A 21,526-nucleotide genomic window follows, 5' to 3' on the forward strand; every position below is an offset into this window, starting at 1 on the left:
GTAAGCATCAGCGTTTCCGTGCACTGCTCTGGTTTGCCAGAAGCGGCTTAGTCATGCTGGCCACATGACCCGGAAGCTATACGCCAGCTCTCTTGGCCAGTAAAGCAAGATGAGCGCCGCAACCCAAGAGTCGTCCGCGACTGGACTTAACGGTCAGGGGTCCCTTTACCCTTTAAGCATATGTGGGAGCACAGAGTTTCCTGAAAATCCATGTGGATGGAAGCTGTAGTCTCAGAGAAATCTGAGAAAACTAATAATAATAATAATAATAATAATAATAATAATAATAATAATAATAATTTATTATTATGTGTACTCCGCCCATCTGGCTGAGTCTCCTCAGCCACTCTGGGCAGCTCCCAATCGAATATTAAAACAATACAGCATTAAAAATTAAAAACTTCCCTAAACAGGGCTGCCTTCAGATGTCTTTTAAAAATAGGATAGCTGCTTATTTCCTTGACATCTGACGGGAGGGCGTTCCACAGGGCGGGTGCCACTACCAAGAAGGCCCTCTGTCTGGTTCCGTGTAACCTCACTTCTCGCAATGAGGGAACCGCCAGAAGGCCCTCAGCGCTGGATCTCAGTGTCCAATGTGGGGGTTTTCTGACAACACTACTTACTCTTTCACACACACAGTTTGAAATTTGCACTCAGTGCTGACTTTAGTTGAATATGTACTTCCTTCCTTCCTTCCTTCCTTCCTTCCTTCCTTCCTTCCTTCCTTCCTTCCTTCCTTCCAGTCCTTCTGCCTGAAGGAGCCCAGGGTGAGAAACAGAGTCACAATTTAAAACAAAAGCAAAGCAACAACAGTCACCACCCATCCAGTGATCTTGGGGTTGCCAGGAGCAGTATTCCTCAACCACCAAATTCCTGGATAAATAGGAATGTTTTGAATTTTTTTGAGAAAGTTAATAATGATGAAGACAGGTGCACATCACCAGGGAAGGCATTCCAGAAACCAGGGAACAACTACTGAAAGGTTCTTTCTACTGAACATATTGGGATGGTCATTTCTGACAATAGTAAATCACCTAAATAAAAAAATTCCTTCAGTAGCACCTTAAAGACCAACTAAGTTTTAATTTTGGTATGAGCTTTCGTGTGCATGCACACTTCATCAGATACGAAAGCTCATACCAAAATTAAAACTTAGTTGGTCTTTAAGGTGCTACTGAAGGAATTTTTTAATTTTGTTTCAACTCAGACCAACACGGCTACCTACCTGTAAGTAAATCACCTGTTTAAGGAATGCAGTTCCCTACCCCTCTAAAGAAAAGTGACTCTTTAACAGTGTTTCAAATATGGTCCCTACTTTCAAATCTAGCCATGGTAATGATGTGAACATTCCCAGAAGGTGCTGAAAGAGAAGTACCACTCGTCATGAGAATCATCCATGGAGATTCTGTTTGTGTGGGCCATTCATAGTCCTGCAAAATGTAGTTTTGTTTTTGTTTTTGCTGGCTCTGAGTTTTCTACAGGGACATGGATTGCCAAAGCTGAACTTTTATTGCATTCCATTTTCTGGACTGGGCTTTAGCTTTTATGCAAACTTGGCTGCTCCTTTGCAGACCCCCTTCTCCTATGGGCAATACTGAGTATTTTCAAGTGGTGATGTAGGTGTTCTGTGCCTCAGGAGAAGCTAGGGGTTATTTATTTTGATTTCTGGCAAGGTTATTTATTTACTATTTTTGTTATCTTTTTAGATACTGTGTTCCCAAAGCTTATGCATAAAGCCCTATGGCAAAGAATAGCAAATGAATGGAAATACATTAAAATTAGTTTTTAAAGCCCATTTATAAGGAGCAACACTAAGAGCCTGGATGGAAAGTTCCAGTGTGTGTGTGTGTGTGTGTGTGTGTGTGTGTGTGTGTGTGTGTGTGTGTGTGTCTTAGGCAAGATGCCCTTAGTAAGAATGGGGAATAAATTTGTTTCAGTTAACCGAATTCACACTTCCCAGAACAATATGTGAACTGAAACACAGCCATCCTTCTAAATTAGCATTTCTCTGAATTTTAAATCCCAGTTCTCTAGGCAAATATTCTGTACAAAAATGCATATACTGGGTAAAAGTTTGCATATAAATACAGGCAACTATCAATTTGTGCACGTTTGATGCACACACAGTGCTTGAGGACTTTAAAAAATAAAATTTACAAACAGACATGGAAAATATGGAGAACTGAAGAATGGAAAAATGAGAAACTGAAAGTAATCAAAATTGACAGATTTGCTCAGTTGATCCCTCCTCCCTTTATATCTCTGGGCTCAGTCCCTGCATCAGCACTCACTTTTCCAGACAGTATAGCAGAAGCTCACATTGTTAATGCACACTTTTTATCTGTTATAGTCAGCAATACTTGAATTCTGAGAAGAAAATTAGGGAGGTCTTCAATGAAACCAACAAGCCCAACTCCAAATTTAGCAGAATCACCACCCGCTTCCAGCCTTCTAAAAACAATACCTAAGTGTCCTGTGACAAAAGGCAAGGCGTCGTAACTCCCAATGATTTTTAGCACAGAGGGCTCAGTTTGAGAGTGTCAACCTAGCGCCTTCATATCAGCAAAGGCAAGCCCTCCTTCCCTTTGTGAAAGGTCATGGTGTTTAATGTTGAAAATGTAAATCATCCCAAAACTGCTGCTGCTGTAGTTGATGTTCCTGTCTGTACTTGTCAGTCGGAGAAACCTGACCTATTTTTGAAAAGATTTCAGAGTGACATTAGGCTGTGTCAGAGAGTGGAGACTGAGTGAGGAGGGAAGTAATTTATTTCAATAAGAGGCAAATTTTTCAGTGGCTCCAAATTATTGTCACTAGTTTAAGTCCACAAAAAAAGAATGAAAAGTTTTCAGAGCGGCTGGCTATTTGGTAGGTGCAGTGATACCACTAGGGCTAGATGAATAGGCGCTGGTCTGGGGTTCCACACAGAACCCAACCTGTGGGGTGAAGTAGGATGAGACTGCCCCTTACCTTAAACATACAAGATATCCAAGAGTTGCTGTGCATCTCAAATCTGATAAAAGCAGAGGAGCAGACCAGGCAGGGTTTTCAATCCCGTTTTTCTGGCCGGATGGCTATCCTGTATATGCCCCAGATTCTGAAGTGGGTAGTTTCTGCCCTGTTTGGTCATAGCAATGCAGACTTTAAGACTCCATGGTCCTCAGTAATAATCCTATTATTAAATGAAAGTTTAGAGGTATGAATGAATCAGTTATATAAATGGCACCTGGCTGAAGTGTGACTAAATAATGGATGGTGTAGACAGGGCAAGCCAGAATTGTTCAGAGCTGCTCCTCACTTGTTTGCTTTTGCAGAGCAATCCACATTTGGGTATGACATCATATTGACAAATACAGGGAGGTTTTAACATGGCGGTTGCTTGTGCTCAGATATCCCACCCACAATCTGAAGTCATTCATTTCCCATGATTCTACACAGCAGCGCAGCAGTTTCCTGAGAACTGCTGATTAATCAGAGAACAGAGCCACTCTGTCCTACTGCTGGCTCCTGACCCCCTTCTCCTTCTCTGAAAGACAAACTAGACATGATGCAGGAAGTTTGTGAACAGGATATGGTGCTTTAAACAAAGCAAAACCAAAAAGCAACCCACTAATTATTAGCAGTCATGCGGGGAGGGACATTTGCTTTGGATCAATAGCGCTTTCTTGATTGAAATCTCCCAACCAGCAGTGTTGGTATATGTATATGTCATTTCAGTTGGGATGGTGAACTGATTGTGAAACGGATTAAGCCTTCTTCCCTGCAATGTTTATTTGTGAAATCAGGTGTTAGCTCATAAAGTAGGGCCTCCTAGGTCTTAGATCATGACATTGATCTTCATGACATTGATCCTTCCAGCTGTTTCGTTCATGTCATAGTTGTAGAGAGTTGCACTTCTGTCTTAAAGCTATGTGTCATTATTTGGAATACATATTATTAAAGACATGTAGTCCATTCTCCATAGCTTTAAAAGCCCACCCAACCCCCAGCCTCCTAAAGACTCTGTTGCTTGTCGATTTTTCAGCAATGTACCATTTCTCCATCTGTTGCAGTTAGGGATGAGCCATAGCAAAGCAATTTTATTTGCACTACCATCTCAGTGCTTAGTATCTCCTGTTCAAATGTAAAAGTTTTGGGGAAAGGTTTCTCTTACCATGCCAGTTGGAGTAGACTGGGCTAGATGAACCAGTCTGCTCAGTATCAGGGAGGCCTATGAGTTCATGTGTCCTTGGTCTGAAGACAGGAAGATTACAAACTGACAACCCATTTTTAGCCTATATGTTATGGTAAATCTCAGAACTGTTTGTTATTGCAAAGCTGCTATTTTGGACATTTACAAACCAGTCATGATAAATTTTCTTTGGTGGTATGAAGGAAACAAAAAATGAATTATTGTGATTTACTGTGGGAACTTGCTTGAGTTTCAATTTCTGGATAAATGCTAGAATTTCTTTTATTTATATTATTACATTCCAATTTGATGTTCCTTATAAGAGATATCCCACTAAGTAATACTTAAGCCAATGAAATCTTAAGGAGTTGTGTCCATTCATTTCAATGAGTCTACTCTGAATATGACTTAGTTGGCTTTCACTCACTGACAGATTGGTAAAGGTGTTTTTTAAAGGCCTGCAGCAGAAGTGTCTAAACTGTAGTGCCTCTCATGTTACATTTTCTCTCTGAATGCAGAAATCTACATGCAAAAATATCAATGTACATACAATTATTTTCCCCTTTAAAATGCATGGAATTTTTTTGGAACTGGGGTGTGTGTGTGTGTGTGTGTGTGTGTGTTCAATCCCTACATCAGTTCGTTCGTTTCCTAGTTTATTTTAAAAGGGAAACTGTCAATTTACCCCACACACCCCATTTCGCACTGATGTTTTCTGCCTGAATTCATAATGTAGCCTAAGATGCTCTCTAAGAAGTAAAAGGCATGTTAACAACCCAGTCCTATGACTCACAGTGGATGCATGTTAAGTGTTTTTCGAAGAGGAAGTGGCAACTGTTGCGACATCGCAAAGCGCAACATCACTCTGACAGTGCAGAAGGATTTGCTGATGAAAAAGTCATCTGATAATAACACATTTTGTTCCATGCAGGCGGGATAGTACTGAGAGAGAAACAGTCCTCCCCTTGAAGCGATTTTATTCAGGATAAAGGAGGCTTTGTTCAGAGGGATGCCCTTCTAGCCGTCCATATACCATACTGGAAACATGCTAATGAGAACACATGTCAAACAGAAGGGGAAACATTTCAAGCCTTGTGCCAATTCACTATTGGCTTAGTGTTTTCATTCACCCCAGTTCCCTGACTCAGATATAGGACGTTATTTAGCAATGCATCCCTCCCTCCCCCCAGCTCCGCCCCCCCCCATGAAGGCTTTCCCCAGAGTGCCTCCTGTCTCATCCATGATTGACAACTGCAAGGCCCACACTATTTCTGTACCAATGATAACCGAGCCAGTTGTCAAGGAAATAATTATTTCTTGATTGCCTCCATTCCCACTGAATTGAATACAGAATGCAGTTTTTCTGCCATAATGAAGGAACCGGGGGGGGGGGGGGGCGGGGGCGGAAGCATTTAAAATGTGGAACGCTTTATTCCAGCTTCAAAATAATTGGCTAAAATGTTTACAGTTGAAGCACTGTATGTGCAAAAGTGAACATAATGGATATTTGGTTAATGAGTTTACCTCTTCCATACACAGGCATTGATTTTCTGTCATTTTGTGTGTGTGTGTATGGAATCCATTCAGTGAAAGTTTTCCACTATAAACTACAGCCTCCATTCGTTTCGTGTTTTTATTGTTACTGAGATTTGTGATGGCACAATGATGGTTAATGTGTAACATTTGGACCCTTATTACAGCGGAATAGTAAATGAATATTGGGAAACATCAAAGAGGGATACGTTACAGGATTAGTGAACTGATTCAGTGGGTGTTTTTCTGCAAAATGTGCTTTATTTATTTATTTATTTTTAAAGAAGGTCTTTGTAATGAAAAGGAGGTCTGCCACAATGAAAGATGAAAAATATTTGTTCAGACTAATAATTGGAGGATTTGCAACTATTTAATGAGACCCAAACCCCTTTCATGAGCTGCAAAAGTGTGTGAAACAGGAAGCGGAATCCTAACCGGTAACAAGACATGAAATGAGGCGGTCTGACTAACTCATTGAACTATTTTCAGTGGCAGATCACACAAAAGTGTACTGGACTGGACATATTTAAAAGCCTGCCAGGTTACTACAAGGGGCATGATGAATTCACAGTTGGCAGCGCTGACCCTACCATTAAGCAGAGGGAGACAGCTGCCTTAGGCAGCAGATTTTTGGGTGTCATGAACAGGCAGCAAATTGATAGATGTTTAATTGCTTGTAATTATAATTAATTATTATATTTTTTTTCTGCCAGGGAGTGGAAGAGGTGCTGTCAGGATTTTCTGCCTCTAGTGCCAAAATAACTTGACTGCCCTCGGGTTCTGCACATTTTTACTTAGGGGTGGGGGGCAAGATTTTTTGCTCAAACTCGGAAACAAAATGTATTGGGCTGGCCCTGACAGTTGGTACAAATGTCATTGTGATTTCTCATGAGGAAGCATATTTGATGCAGGAATATCACTCAATTGTGTATCTCTCTGAAAAAAATACACACCCCATGTTGCTGTTTAGTTGTGTCCAACTCTTCGTGACCCCATGGACCAGAGCACGCCAGGCACTCCTGTCTTCCACTGCCTCCTACAGTTTGGTCAGACTCATGTTGGTAGCTTTGAGAACACTGTCCAACCATCTCGTCCTCTGTCATCCCCTTCCCCTTGTGCCCTCCATCTTTCCTAACATCAGGGTCTTTTCCAGGAAGTCTTCTCTTCTCATGAGGTGGCCAAAGTATTGGAGCCTCAGCTTCAGGCTCTGGTAAAGGGACTTTACCATGCCTTCAAAAATATCTCCCGCTGTCTAGATTCACAAACACGTTAAGTGTCACTGTGTAATTTAATAATGGGTATATTTATTTATTTATTCATTTATTCGTTCATTCAATTTCTATACCACTTTATATTTTTAATAAAAACCTCAAAGCGGTGTGCAGCGTATTAAAACAATAAAACAATATCCGGGCGATGTTCCTCCGGCCTCATGAGGAGCCTCTTCAGTGGGGCAGTGTGGGCCCCACCCCCTAGGCCAGGTGGAAAGGCTTGCAGGGAGCGGCCTTCATGCCTCACAGCTGTAAGTACTTGATGAATGGGTATATGTATGCATAGGAGTGTGTGTGTGTGCGCACGCGCGCACACTATCTCTCAACTTGACCTACCTTGCAAAGTTGTTGTGAGGCTCAAATGGTGTACATTGAGAGAGCTTGAGCTATATACACTGCTCTGAGCTCCTTCAAAAAAGTGGGATTTTTTTTAAAACGAAAAACTACAATATAAATATTTTTGAATATTTTCTAGACATCAGAGCTTCATGTGTACAAACATTAATAGACTCACCAGATATGAAGAGTGACAATCTCATCTCCTATAGCATTCACAAGGTTTCACATTTGCAATTTCATACACACCCATTCATCAGGTCTTTCTTTATTTACTCAGAGGCACATAATATGTTCAGTAATCTAGACAGCGGAGGATATTTTTGAAGACAGGGTAAGATGACTATAAACACACCCACTGATTAAAAGAAGCCAAGAAAATCTCAGTAGGAAATGAATCTGATCATTAATGTGGAACAATTTTCATTGAGGAAGAAAAAGAAAAGAAAAGAAAAGAAAAGAAAAGAAAAGGAAAGGAAGAAAGAAAGAAAGAAAGAAAGAAAGAAAGAAAGAAAGAAAGAAAGAAAGAAAGAGGGACATAAGCGGATGGATAATTTAAGTCTTGGTTGATTAACAAAGGAACAGAGAAAGGAAACAGCCTTAAAAGAATTACGCGGAGACATGGATGTGGATGAGACAGTTAATGTTTGCCTCTGAAGGATTATGCTGTATCAAGGACTGTAAATTGAAGTATTTTAAGATTTATATTTGTGTAGCTGAAAGGAAATTTTAGGTCAGAGGATTTGGAGTTGTGTATAAAGTGTTGGCAAGAAATGATAAATTTGTGTGAATAAGATGACATGAATAATATAGGACCGTGTGGAAAAAATACGTATGTGTGAGGGGGATCTCTTTGTGACTCCGTAAGAGCTTGAATGCTGTCTGAGTGGGAGAGAAAGAAATGCCTTTGTTTCTAGACTCCTTGGTTCACTGAAAATAGCTCCTGGAAATGCCATTTCAGATTAGAGAGAGATGGCTGGAGAAGGGGAGATTTCATTACCTTCCTCTTTTATGTGATGTTTTCGAGATGGTAATGTAAGAGGAGAGTTATAAATAGATCCAATCACAGCTGCAGCATCCTAGAGTGCATGTTAATACCAGAGATATTTGGGGTGTTTCACTGTGTGCAGTAAAACCAAATGAGAAATGATGGCCGCCAAACAGCAGCCAGGAGGCAGAGACCACCTGACTTTCTTGATTTACCAGGCTGGAGTGTGAGGGCAATAGGAACAGAACAGGAACAGAAATCTATAAACTGCGGCATTTTCCAATGTCTTCATTATTTTTTTTTAAAATGAGAATGTTTGAAGGAAAATTTGAATTTTGCTGTTTTGAATGTGAAATGTTTGAACTGAAAATTCAAAATATGATTACCGTAATATAAATTTCTAGAGGGAGCCTGTGGTATAAAAAACAAGAAATCTGGTACCCAGTAGCACCTTAATCTCTCTCTCTCTCTCTCTCTCTCTCTCTCTCTCTCTCTCTCACACACACACACACACACACACACACACACACAGAGAGAGAAAGAGAGAGAGAGAGAGAGAGAGAGAGAGAGAGAGAGAGAGAGAGATATGCTGTAATAAAAGTCCTTATCATTTAAGAGTCATTTACTGTAGCATCATTCATTTAGGATTGTAGGATTTTATACCGTATTGTTTTAATTTTAGTAGCCTTCAGATATGAAATCTCATAAACTATCAGATGCCAAATAGCAAATACTAATTACTCTTCTTTATCTATCAAATGCTGTAAAGATCACTGCATGACTTGCAAATGCTATGATTAAAATAATGCTATTGCATGGCAAGTATAAAATAAAATAAATTTAGATACGCCACTGGTTTGAAAAACATTTTCCTGGGGAATCCTGGTTTCTTTAGGGTCAGATTACATCCTCCTACATACTACTAGGAATGTATGGATCCCTAATAGGAGATATCAGCCGAGGGATTTGTCAGCAGGCCTGGTGAATCTCCAAGCTTTGCAGTACAAAAAGAGAGAAAAGTTTTTAGAAAAAAAACTCTAAGGGGAGGGCACAAGAACATCCTAATAATAGCTGAACATGTTCAGTGGGCATGAGCACCCAACTGCTGGTGGGAGGGGGCAAATAAGCCAGAACACTGGACCAGACAGAAATTATGGTGGAGAAGGACATGACAGAGTGCATTAATACCTGGAACTGTGAACAGAAGCACTCCGCACTGCAGCATTTTGTTGCAGGTTCCAGTTGTGTTGCTTTACATGTGTCTGAATGCCATTATTACTTTACTTTCATTATTATTAATAATTAAAAGTAGCTGCAGCATCCCCCCCCCCCAATCTATATCCGGACTGTGGGGTGCATGAGTGGGAAGTGGGTGCAATCCTTTCCCCTTGCACCATTTTCCCTTCTAAAATTCCCCTGAATATAGCACCCAATAGCTTTAGGCTGGGGGATTTTCAGTGTGGGGAATAAAGGGTCAAAGCTCCCCATTGTGGTTCGTAGTGTGCCCCAGGCTGCCTTCTCTCTCTCTCTCTCTCTTTTTAAAAGTAACATAGAAGGAATCCCAAGCATGGAATTTGAAGACACAGTTAAAAGTGCAATTTGATCCGCCTTAGGCTTCCTCTGTGTATAGATCAGCTAAGAGGCAGCTTGATCACTGGTTATGTTACTGATTTCCTTCCACACTGAGCAAGTGGCGGGGGGGACGGGGACGCTGGGTGTTTCTAGGGCACACTCTCAATTCACAGCGGGCTCTGGCGGTGCCCGACACTGCTCCATGTTAACTTAGTGGGCAAATGCCCAGGAATCCTCTGCAATGCGCAGCGTTCCAGGAGTGGGATGCAGAAGTTTCTTGGCAATGTGGGGAGTCTTCCCTGAAGGTCAGCACTGGCGTCAACACTGGCATCCTTGGGCAGCTGCCAGTGCCTTCTTAGTTCTCTCATGCCACCGCCCTGCCCCCCCCGGCCTTAACACTCCTAGCAGCTCTCAGGTCATGCTTTTAATTCCTTACATTGCCCCTGTGTGCTGGCATCCTTAGGGGACATTGAGGACAATTAGAAAGGGCGGCAGGTCCCAATCCAGCACTGCTTGGAGCAATGCCACTGCAGTCAGGTAAGCCTTGCAGGGCCCCCACTGAAAGAGGAGGGGACCCGCTAGAGGACATGTAAGATCTGTTTGACTGTGGAACGGACTCCCTCAGGAGCTCTCATTTGTTGGAAGGCTTTTAAAGCAGAGGTTGGATAGCCATATGCCATGGATGCTTTGGTTGAGATTCCTGCATTGAAGAGGGTTGGACTAGATGTCTCTTAGATGGCTCTATAGTTGTATGATTCTATGTAGCCCAAGACCACCTCAGCCCTGGCCTTGGCCCTCCTGAAAGGAAAAAAAACGTGCAGAGGTGGTTTTAGGGTAGCATGACCAGTTCAGCCACACTGGGTGCCGGCGCCACAACAATTGTGTAGAATGCAGTGTGAGAGGCGGGGTGTGTGTGTGTGTGTGTGTGTGTGTGCCAAATTTTACCATCACATAAGGCTCACTGAAATTTTAGAACCCAAAGTCTGCCACTGAACTGTGCATGTTGAATGGTGGTGGGGAATCACTGTGATATTCATACCTTTGCATGTCAACTACTGTGTGCCATTGCATGTCCCCTTCCAAATGGGGACCAATGATCAGGTATCAAACATTGATACCACAGACATCCATACAAATATCCAGTAAGTGTCGGGTATGTGAGCACTCAGACAAGCTGAAGATTATTCTACATCAGCATTTGCACAGCAGAATTTTGAAGAGAATTTTTGGGAGCAAGCATGTTTGTACTCCACAGCTAACACACACACACACACACACACACACACACACACACACACACACACTGCATGCTAGCCTGGTTTGCTCTATGTCATGGGAATTCGTCCTGCACCTTCACATACTTGTGTCTCGAAGTTGAAGCTGTTCACAATCCGCCTCCAGTGTCTGAACTGAGCACAGGGGGGGAAGGGAGCAGAGGTCACAAGAAAAAGGCTTCTGCGTGCGAAGCTTCAGAGGCAGCCAGTGATGTATTTTTAGCTGCTCTAGATTCCCTCTGCTGTCACGGCTGGGATGTGATGCTCATTTTATTGCCACAGGGATATGCCTAGAATATCAGGCTGCCTGAGAAACAGCCTATGCAGCAGAACCAGGGCTTGATTTAGCATTTGTGGCGCTGATCGCCCACATCCACCGTTGAGGAAGGTGAGGGGGAAATAGTCCTCCCTGTGCAGTTCCTGCGGGAGGCAGAGGGGCAGAAGCTGTGACTCCCTGAGAAATATGGTTCTGCAGGAGCAGTGCTTCTGAACCACACCTTAATCTCAAGCTGGCTGTGCTTGGTCTGTCTAGGAAGACGAAGTGAGTTTTTAAAATTATGCAATCAATGCATTTTCTAATCATTTTTGTGGCACATGGTTCGGTGTTCTTTACTGCAAAATAAAATGAAGTAATGCAAGGTCCCTGAACAAAGGATGCTATTATCTTAAAGGGCTTCTTCACAATTTACAATTAGCTCTATGCATTTATGACACAGCTAAGCATATTTACTCAGAGGGAATTCTCCCCCCAACACATATTCAGTGGAGATGATTTCCAGGTGTCATGGAGGGTTCAGAAGAAAAATCAGGAAGCTAGAAAAGAACTTTATTTTCTCCTTTAAACAAGAGCAGAGCAACAACATCCAGATACAGTGGACACGGGTTGCAAATGTGATCCGTGCGGGAGGCACGTTTGCAACCCGCAGCGTTTGCAACCTGCGCGTCTACGCATGCGCGGGTCGCAATTCAGCGCTTCTGCGCATGCACAAAGCACGATTTAGCGCTTCTGCGCATGCACACACACCGAAACCCAGAAGTCACCTGTTCCGGTACTTCTGGGTTTGGCGCGGAGCGCAACCCGAAAAGACGCAACCTGAAGCATCTGTAACCCGAGGCATGACTGTACAACCAAGTTAAGTGCTGCCTAGTGACTTAATTACATAATGATACTATCCACAGGTCAGACAAATGCACAAAGCAGAGTTTTTCAACCTTTGGGGGTCCCTTGACCAACTACATTCTTTCTGCGGCACCCCTGTGCAGTTCAGGAAGCCAGTTATGTCACCCTTTGGGCCTCCAGAGCTGGCAGCCCCTCACCCCTTTTCAAACACCCTCCCTTGTGGAGTGTTTCCTCAGCCTCCTTTCTTCTCTTCTCTCCTTGAGTCCTTCGGGCAGCTGCCCCCCCCACCCCAAAGAGAGGTGCCTCCACACACTGCCCCACAGGGCCTAGGAAGCACCCCCTGGCCTGCCCCAGAGGCACCATTCATCTGGGTAGCTTGTAGCCAGGGCTGCAGCAACAAACAGCTGTGCAAGCCTTTGGGAGGCAGAGACACAAGAAGGCATCAGAGAAGGGAAGGAAGGAAATAGGGACAGAGACCAGTGTTGCCCACGGCACCCCTGACCACCATTCAAGGCACCCCAGGGTGCCACAGCACACTGATTGAAAACCACTGGTGTAAAGGATACTTTTGGAGGCAGCAATACTTCTGAATACCAGTTTCTGGAAGCTACAGGAGGAGAGAGTCCTCTTGCGCTCTGATCCCCTATTTTATTTATAAAATACTTTGTGTTGCGGCAGGCTGTATAAAATGTGTCTGCAACCACGGGCTAACACTTTGCATGCTTAGGTGCACATGTTAGGTCAGGCATCCCCAAACTCGGCCCTCCAGATGTTTTGGGACTACAACTCCCATCATCCCTAGCTAACAGGGTCGGTGGTCAGGGATGATGGGAGTTGTAGTCCCAAAACATCTGGAGGGCCGAGTTTGGGGGTGCCTGTGTTAGGTGCATGCATGGGGAATATCGGGGATCACCTCTCAGTGGTAGAGCACCTTCTTTCTGTGCAGAATGTCCCAGGTTCAGTTCTTGACATCTCCACTTAACGGATCAGGCAGCTGTTACCTGGTAGCAGGTGATGGGAAAGGCTTCACTCTCTGCTCGATATCTTGGTAAGTCACTGCCCACTCAAGGTGTCAGTACTGGGCTCAATGAACAAGACTGCCTGACAGTCTGTTCCCTCAAGTTGTTTTTTTAGAGGTTTTAGCGAAACTATATACCTGAAACTATTTATTGTTGTCTTGTCTGGTCCCATAGAATACGAGTTATCAGAAAATAAAAGATGATGGCTTTGACTTAGGTTTCGTGGCATGCAATGGAGTGTGGCACATGACTTGGGACCATAAATGGGGGGGCACACACCCCTGTCCACCTCTAGGGTCTCAGCCAGCACTTTCAATGGGGTCTGCATGAGAACTGTGATGCCCACACAGAAGCATGTGCAAGTCCTAACCCAGCAATGAATATTTGCCTGTTTCCACAAGAGCATCACATGGAATGGGACATATCTTCCTTATAGGGCCAACTCTACTTGTTTCACATTTTCTGCACATTTCTGAAACTGGATATGTAGCCATCAGGTTGTTGTTGTTGTTGTTGTTTTGCTATCTGTCAAAAGTATAATTTACAAACATTCATATGACTGCAGAAAAGAAGTACTGTATAGTATACCGGTATCTCCTATTTTTTAAAAATTCCATTTGCATTCTGTCTAAAACCATAACAGGTTGGAGTTCAGATTACGCCTGGCGTGTGGAAAAGACAGTTACTGAATGGATCGTGTCTATTGCACACCTGCTTGTCCCTTAGATTAGCCTATCCAAACAAGGGCTGAGTCACAGTGGCAGGAAGCAGTGATATAGGAAATTTGCTAGGATATTATTTCTTCAGAAGATTTCAGTCACAGTGGATTTCATTCTCCTGGGACGTCAAAGCTGCATTCAGTTCTCAGGAGAGAAATAAACCCCAGCAGGCAATAAGGCAACGAGACATTCTGCTTGCCTTCCAAGTGCATGAGAGAAAGTAGTTATCAAACAGCAAGGGAAATGTGTGGCAATCTTTAGGAATCTTGCAAGACCCGGTAAACAGAATCTTCATATCGCAGCACAATCTCTGAGAGAAAGCACACTCTCATCTGTCAGTAGAAAAATAATGATAATAATAATAATGGAGGGATGGCAAGCTACCTATGAGGACAGGCACTATGCTTACACAATGAAGAAACTGACTTTGCGGTAAAATTTTATTAAAATCTCTCCTGATTACCCCCCCCCCCATATTTGCAGCTCCCACTACTCATATTTAGTCAGTGTCATTGATACAATGCACTGGGCACCAAACACAAAACATTTATTTTATATATGCATCTACTTTAAAAATCTCCTCCCTCCAAAGATTTTGTTCTTTGATTTTATTTTGATAAAGTAGTTTTGCACATCTTTTGCATTCCATAGAACTAACTTCTGAGTAGGATCAGGTAGCTACAGTATTGCAAGTGAACATACAGAGTTGCATATGAATCCTTATTCCCTTCCTCTTTCTTTTCTTTCGCCTCTGTTTTTCTTTTCTGTTTGGATTATAAATTGCCTAGGCAGGAAGCAGTTTCTTTTTCCTTTTTGTAAAAAGAAACTCGGCACATTTTTGGTTCTATAAATAAAATGAAATGCCAAAAATACTGAAATCCCCACATTAGTTTATGATCTATGTTTGTTGCAGCTAGTCAGAGGGTGCTTCCAGATGGGGGTGTTACATTTTTTAAATAATGTTATTATTACTACCTGATTTTCCTATGTGTTTTTTGGTGGGCAAGTTAGATTTCATACATTTCTATTTCTCCCCAGTGGTAATCTTCATTGCTATTCTCCTGCTTGTCACCCAGCAACAGTGGATGAAATGTATCAGGTTTTTTTTTTTGCTTTTTCATTTCTCCTTTTAATCATGCCTCCCCCAGCCTCCATTTGTTTTTCTGTTCTGGACATGCATAGAGGTATTTCTCTATATGTGCTTGCACATCTTTAGGGGAAAAAATCCTCAGGAGGTGTGAAAGAACAAACATTAGTTAGCTCTCTCCAGCCAGGGACTGTATCATGTTTCACAATGAGCAAAATGGAAGCTTTTGGGGTTGGATGAGGATATTCATATTCCTTTATTTTCGCTTTTGCTTTTTAATACTGGTCTTTTGTGCGAGGCTCACAAGAGTGCTAAAGACCTCTATCATCATCATCATCATCATCATTTTTTAAGGCCACTGTACTGCATTTACCGTCTCCCAGGTAATGTTTCACAGTTACGGTGCAGAGATATCGAGAGAACACCTCTTCCAATCTGGTCATACCTTTAGCATGCAGCAGTTACTGGAAATATTGATTGATTGAGATGTATATCCCATCCTTCATCACATATGATGTTAGGATGGGTTAACAATACAGACCACAGTACAATAAAATAGGAGCTATGGTTACAAGAGTAAAAACAATAAATTGCAATACAATGGAAGCACAGAGCAAAACACTGATAAATGTCTACTGGTTCAGGCCATACACATCTTTCAGCTCCAGCTGAAGGACTTTCTTTTCTGCCAGTGTTTCTGAACAGATAAGTCCTTCTGCTGGAGCTGAAAGATGGGCAACAGCGGCACCAGACAAACGTCAGTGGGGTAGGTGCTCCACAACAAGGGTGACGTTATTAGGAAGACCCTCTGGCAAGTTATAGATCCCCTGACCTCCTGTGTTGATGGAATGACCAGAGGTGCCTCCACAGCAGATTGCAAAGAACACAAACTCTTTCAGGTAATGTGGCCTGTTGTCTTTGTCCATGGAGTTTTCTTGGCAGGGATACTGGAGTGGCTTGCCAGTTCCTTCTCCAGGTGGATCACGTTTAGTCAAAACTCTCCACTATGACCTGTCCATCTTGGGTGGCCCTGCATGGCATAGCTCATAGCTTCTCTGAGTTATTCAAGCCCCTTCGCCACGACAAGGCATTGATCCATGAAGGGGACAGATCGTGAAGCTGAGGCTCCAATACTTTGGCCACCTCATGAGAAGAGAAGAATCCTTGGAAAAGACCCTGATGTTGGGAAAGATTGAGGGCACTAGGAGAAGGGGACGACAGAGGACAAGATGGTTGGACAGTGTTCTCGAAGCTACGAACATGAGTTTGACCAAACTGCGGGAGGCAGTGCAAGACAGGAGTGCCTGGCGTGCTATGGTCCATGGGGTCACGAAGAGTCGGACACGACTAAACAACAACAAATGTGGCCATTTAGGGCTTTAGACATCAAAACTAACACAATGAATTGACAAATAGATGACCCTCACTTTGGTACTGGGGATCAATGGAAACAAAATGGGCAAGTTGTTCTCAGCTGAGGAGCAAAGGGAAGTAGGGGTCTCAGTGTGCTACTCAGCCGCCCAGAGTGGCTGGGGTAACCCAGTCAGATGGGGGACATATAAATAATAAATTATTGTTATTATTACTCCTACTGCTACCACTACTAGAAACCATTCTGAATGCCACCACAGACTTGATAAACTGTCCCCTGCAAAACAGCATTAGCAAGTTTCCATATTAGCAACAACTACACATATATGACAAGTTATTTTCACTCAGCAGCTCTTCTGCAGTAAGAGAAAATGTGGATTAAATGTAAAAAGTATGGGCTGCTGTTTGATGACAATGCTGCAATGCCAATACTGCAAAAAAGAAAAAGAAAAAAAACACAACACAACACTTGCATACATGAGTACTTCCGATTCCACAATAAACTCCTATTTCAAGGCACTAACTGCTTCTAGCCCTCGGTATTGGTTTAAGGATCCATTCTGATGATGTTGTAATTCAGGCTGCTTGCAGCCAGCAGGTTCCCACAATGCTGGTTGTGCAATTAGGTGAGACACCACTGGAAACAAACCAGGAATGTGGGAAGCAAATTAGGAATGCACAAAGCAGTACCTGGGGGAAAAGAGGTGCAACATCACAGGCTGTTTTGCATGCAGGATTTGTTCGGGCTATGCCACCTGCGCTTCCCTTGCTATATTTATACAATGCAGCAAGCCTCCAGTACAATATATGCTATATATGCTATGCGCAGTATAGGAAGGCTGCAATGCGAGATCAACATATAACACATAAGAGGGTCCCAGGTTCAGTGTCCTGTATCTCCAGGTATGGCTGGGAAAGGGTTCTGCCTGAAGCTGTGGAGAGCCACTACCAGTCAGTAAACAATTCTGAGCTAGATGGACCCAATAACATGATAAAGGCAACTTCATATGTAGTGGTTGGGTCCCCTTATCTGACATCTGCATCTGGAAAATCCCCAGTCTACTCTGGAAGCGACTCCACATTTCTGTCCCCTCATTTTAACACAAAGTAAAACACTTCAGGAACTGTGTTGTGGAGCAAAAGCAGGCAGTGGGGGTTGAAACTGAATAGATCCTGTCTGGATCAACTGGCAGCTTTTGCAGTGGATTTCCGCATGGTAACATTACACATCAGGAAAACACAGCAATTTCTGAAGGGGAAACATAAAGAGTTTGAGAATCCCTGGCTTAACTGGATCAAAATAATACAAAAGATGTCTTCTTTACATGTGCACCAGACTCTCAACAATATATCTCACCCTTCCTTTTCATCTTTATCCAAGTCAATTAAGCATCTTATGAAACAGAAGGCTTTGAGTGGATTGGAGCTTGTTCTTGCCTTGCAAGGGAAAATGGAAAGTGGGGATTCCTTTTTTCCTCCTCTCAGCTGGGCTGGGCAGCAGCATCCTTTTGTGAGTGTCAATGATGTCATCTGTAGCCTGGCTTCCTCTTTCTGCCTCCCCTCCCTTCCCAAGTCCTTTAAGGTGGGGGAGGGAGAAAAGTCATTAAGCACTACAGTAAAAGCTGATTCAGGCCACTGGGGTTTAGTCCTCTCAGAAAATGTGTTGGGGAGGGATGATGGAGGAGAGATTGCAGAGTCTGCTCACTGCTGACCTGCTGAATTATGACTTTAATGCAGTCACTTTAATAACCCGACCACCAGATGCAATTTATGGCAGAGCAGGCGCCCAGGCAGTTTCCTTTCTCTGATTACTGGCCCCCTCCCCCAGCCCATTACTTCTCCCTGCTTGCTCTGCTAATGGAAAAAATGTTATGTGTCTGTGTGTGATTTTTCTTTCTCTCCCTCCCTCCCAAAGCAAGACTTGTTTTCAGGAACTGGTGGGAAATGAGAACCTAACGCAGCCGAACAAAAAAATGCCTCCTTCTTCCCTCTTCTTTTCTAAGGCTCCAACCAGGAAATCTGTAATGGAGTCTTATCTTCTTGTTCATTCTGCTTCTGGCGCCTTTAAAATCTCACGTAAGGAAAGACTGGGGCAAACTGAGCAGTGGCCTAACTGAAGAGGTGTGGCACATGCTAAAAATGAATGGTTTTTGCAATGCATGGCCCAGTGTTTCTGCAATTCCTCAGTGATGTCATGATGACATGATATCAGGACTGGTGAGAGTCATTGCCATGTAGAGACAAATCTACTCAAATATGTTTACAATGGGACATTTACATACAGTACTACAGAAATGGACTGGATAGATACTAAATGTGTTGTGTTTTAATATTAAAGTTCGTTTGTTTGATAAAATCTATACACCAATTGATTAGAAAAAAACAACCTTCAAAGCGTTTTACAAAAAGATAAAACAAGAAAATCGAGAAAAGTTCACAACCTTTCTTTAAAACATACAAAAATTAAATTACTGAAACATACCTCAACTTTCTAAGTTTCTGGGTAAAAAGGTAAAGGTAAAGGCACCCCTGACCATTAGGTCCAGTTGTGACCGACTCGGGGTGCAGCGCTCATCTCGCTTTATTGGCCGAGGGAGCCGGTGTACAGCTTCCAGGTCATGTGTCCAGCCGCGTCCCTCAAGTTTCTGGGTAGGCTTGCCTAAACAATGCTTTTAGCAGGTGCTGAAAAGAGTACAGTGAAAGCGTCTGCGTAATCTCAATTGGCAGGGAGTTCCAAAGTGCAGGTACTGCCTAAATGATCAAGTTCTTGCAAATGCAGAATGGGTTTGATTGAATCTTTATTTGTGTCAGCCATCAGCCATAGCAATAAAACAACAATACGATACAAAAAGAATAGAAATAAAAAGTCAATTATATAAAATACATTTTAGGGTTTTGAATCAATAGTCAAATAGTAATCTTATTCTGATTGCTCCAGCTAAAAACCTGGCAACCTTTGCTGTCACCTGCTCATCTTGATCTGTCAAGAGAAAGGACACTGTGGCAGTGGTTAGGGAGAATGGATATTATGTGGTAGCATCAATTCCACCGATGTTTCAGTTGTTGCAGCACCATCCCAGGACTGCCCAGAGTTGTTTAACAATCAATCCATCATTCCAGGGAAATCTGGGAATTCTAATTCTGGGAGGAGAACAGGGGACTCCTAACAACTGTCAGCACCCTTAACAAACTGCAGCTCCCAGAATTCCTTGGGTGAGAGGGGGAAAGCCATGACTGTTACCATAGTGCATTAAATGTATGCCATGAATGTGGCCACAGGCTTAAAAGCAGTAGCACAGTTAAGTATTTTCAGACTCTAGATAAAATGAGTTCCCTCTTTCGATCACTTTGCTTACTTTAAAATATGGCCACATTTTGCTGCCTGAGGCAATGGACAAGATGGTGCCACCCTCCATTTACAGAAGCTAATTGGCAGTCGAACCTGACTTCGGCGCTGGCAATGTGGCACTGTGCTCCGGAGTAGCAGGCTAGCTTAGGATATATGAGAGGTCTGTGGCATGCATAGCTCTGAACTCCAACAGAGAGGAATGGCTGGGAGGGCTCAGAAGAAATGGGAGGAGGGGGAAAGGGTCTGTCTCTCAAGCATATCCCGCAAGTATCCTAGGGAAAAAAAAAGGACATCCCTTTTTCTCGTGTGAGAGCACAGCGGCCATTTTGGGTGCTGTGATCTTACACGATTTTGACCTTGCCTCCCCAAAAGGTGTTTTTTCAGGGCCACAATCGTGCATGATCCTGAAAAAGTGCCTCTTTTGGGCTCCATGACTCACACAGGTGGGAATATTTGCATCCTGGTTTTCTGAACTCCATATGTTGGATGGTATTCTCTAGGTGATTGCCTTACTCATCCCAATGGTAGAATCGGTCCTGCCTGCTGCATTGTGGAGCCACCTGCTCATTCTGCTGAGTAGGGCACTACTGGTAGGCATCTACTCCAAATTCCTGCCCTGACAACACCGCTACTTAAAAGAGGCGTTCCCTCCTGTGTGACAGAGGAGGAACACCTCTAAAATGGCGCCTGCTGAGACTCAGAAGTACTGTGTCCCCCCCCCCCCTTTCTTTAGAAAGCTATTGTTTCTGACATGTGGATTTATGCAGATTGGACCAATGGACCAAAATTCATCTGATTTAATCAGTCAAGACTTCTCCAACCTAATGACAGCCCTAAGAAAGCTGGAGAATGTCCCCAGTTTTGTCTTCTGAACTTTGGGTCTCTCTTTTCTCTTTTCTCATCTAATGTCAGCTTCCCTCTGCTTCATTGGGTAATTTGTATAACTATATTCTAACCCATTAACCTCCATTTGCTGCCAGAGGGTGGGGGGTGGGGGGCGGAAATCACAAATGTGTCACACTCTGATCAATACATTCAATCTCTTTCTCATACAGAGATGGAAGAAGCTAATAAAGAAAAAGAAAGATTAAGTGCATACTTTTTAAATTACATCCATTGTTCGCTAAAGAAAAGTTTAATGGGGAAAAACAATCCAGGTCTTTGCTCTCTCTCTCTCTCTCTCTGTGTGTGTGTGTGTGTGTGTTTGTGTGTGTCTCCGGGATAAGAACAAATGTGTTACATTTTACTCCTCCCCACCCTGCAAGTGTAGATTGTTCCTTCTGCACGATGAACAATGGCATCTTTCAAAAAGCTTCCAAAAATGACGTTTTCGGAGCAGTCTTTTACAGCCAGCATTAAATATTTACTAGTGGGTGAGATCCCTCCTGTTACAGCAAATACAATTTTCCAATGACCTGGATTGTGAACCCGGGTGGATAAATGTAGCAAATTCCTCTAATAATATCCTGCTTCTTTTGCTGTTCAGAAAACACTTTCCCCCAAGCCTTGAAATTTGCCGTGTTATTGCACAACACTGAACACAGCTCACCCAGTAAGGAGATGTAGGATACAAGGTCAGCTACTGTTTGTTAGAGATAGCCATAAATTAAGTTTCGCTTTCTGCAGGAATTTGAGCTGACGTTGAGAATTAATTGACCTTCTTACGATGTATTCTGTATCAAAATAACTATCTTGATCACTATGGTATTATTTTCTCTC

The sequence above is a fragment of the Zootoca vivipara genome, chromosome 1 (assembly GCF_963506605.1).
Source record: "Zootoca vivipara chromosome 1, rZooViv1.1, whole genome shotgun sequence".
Classification (NCBI taxonomy): domain Eukaryota; kingdom Metazoa; phylum Chordata; class Lepidosauria; order Squamata; family Lacertidae; genus Zootoca; species Zootoca vivipara.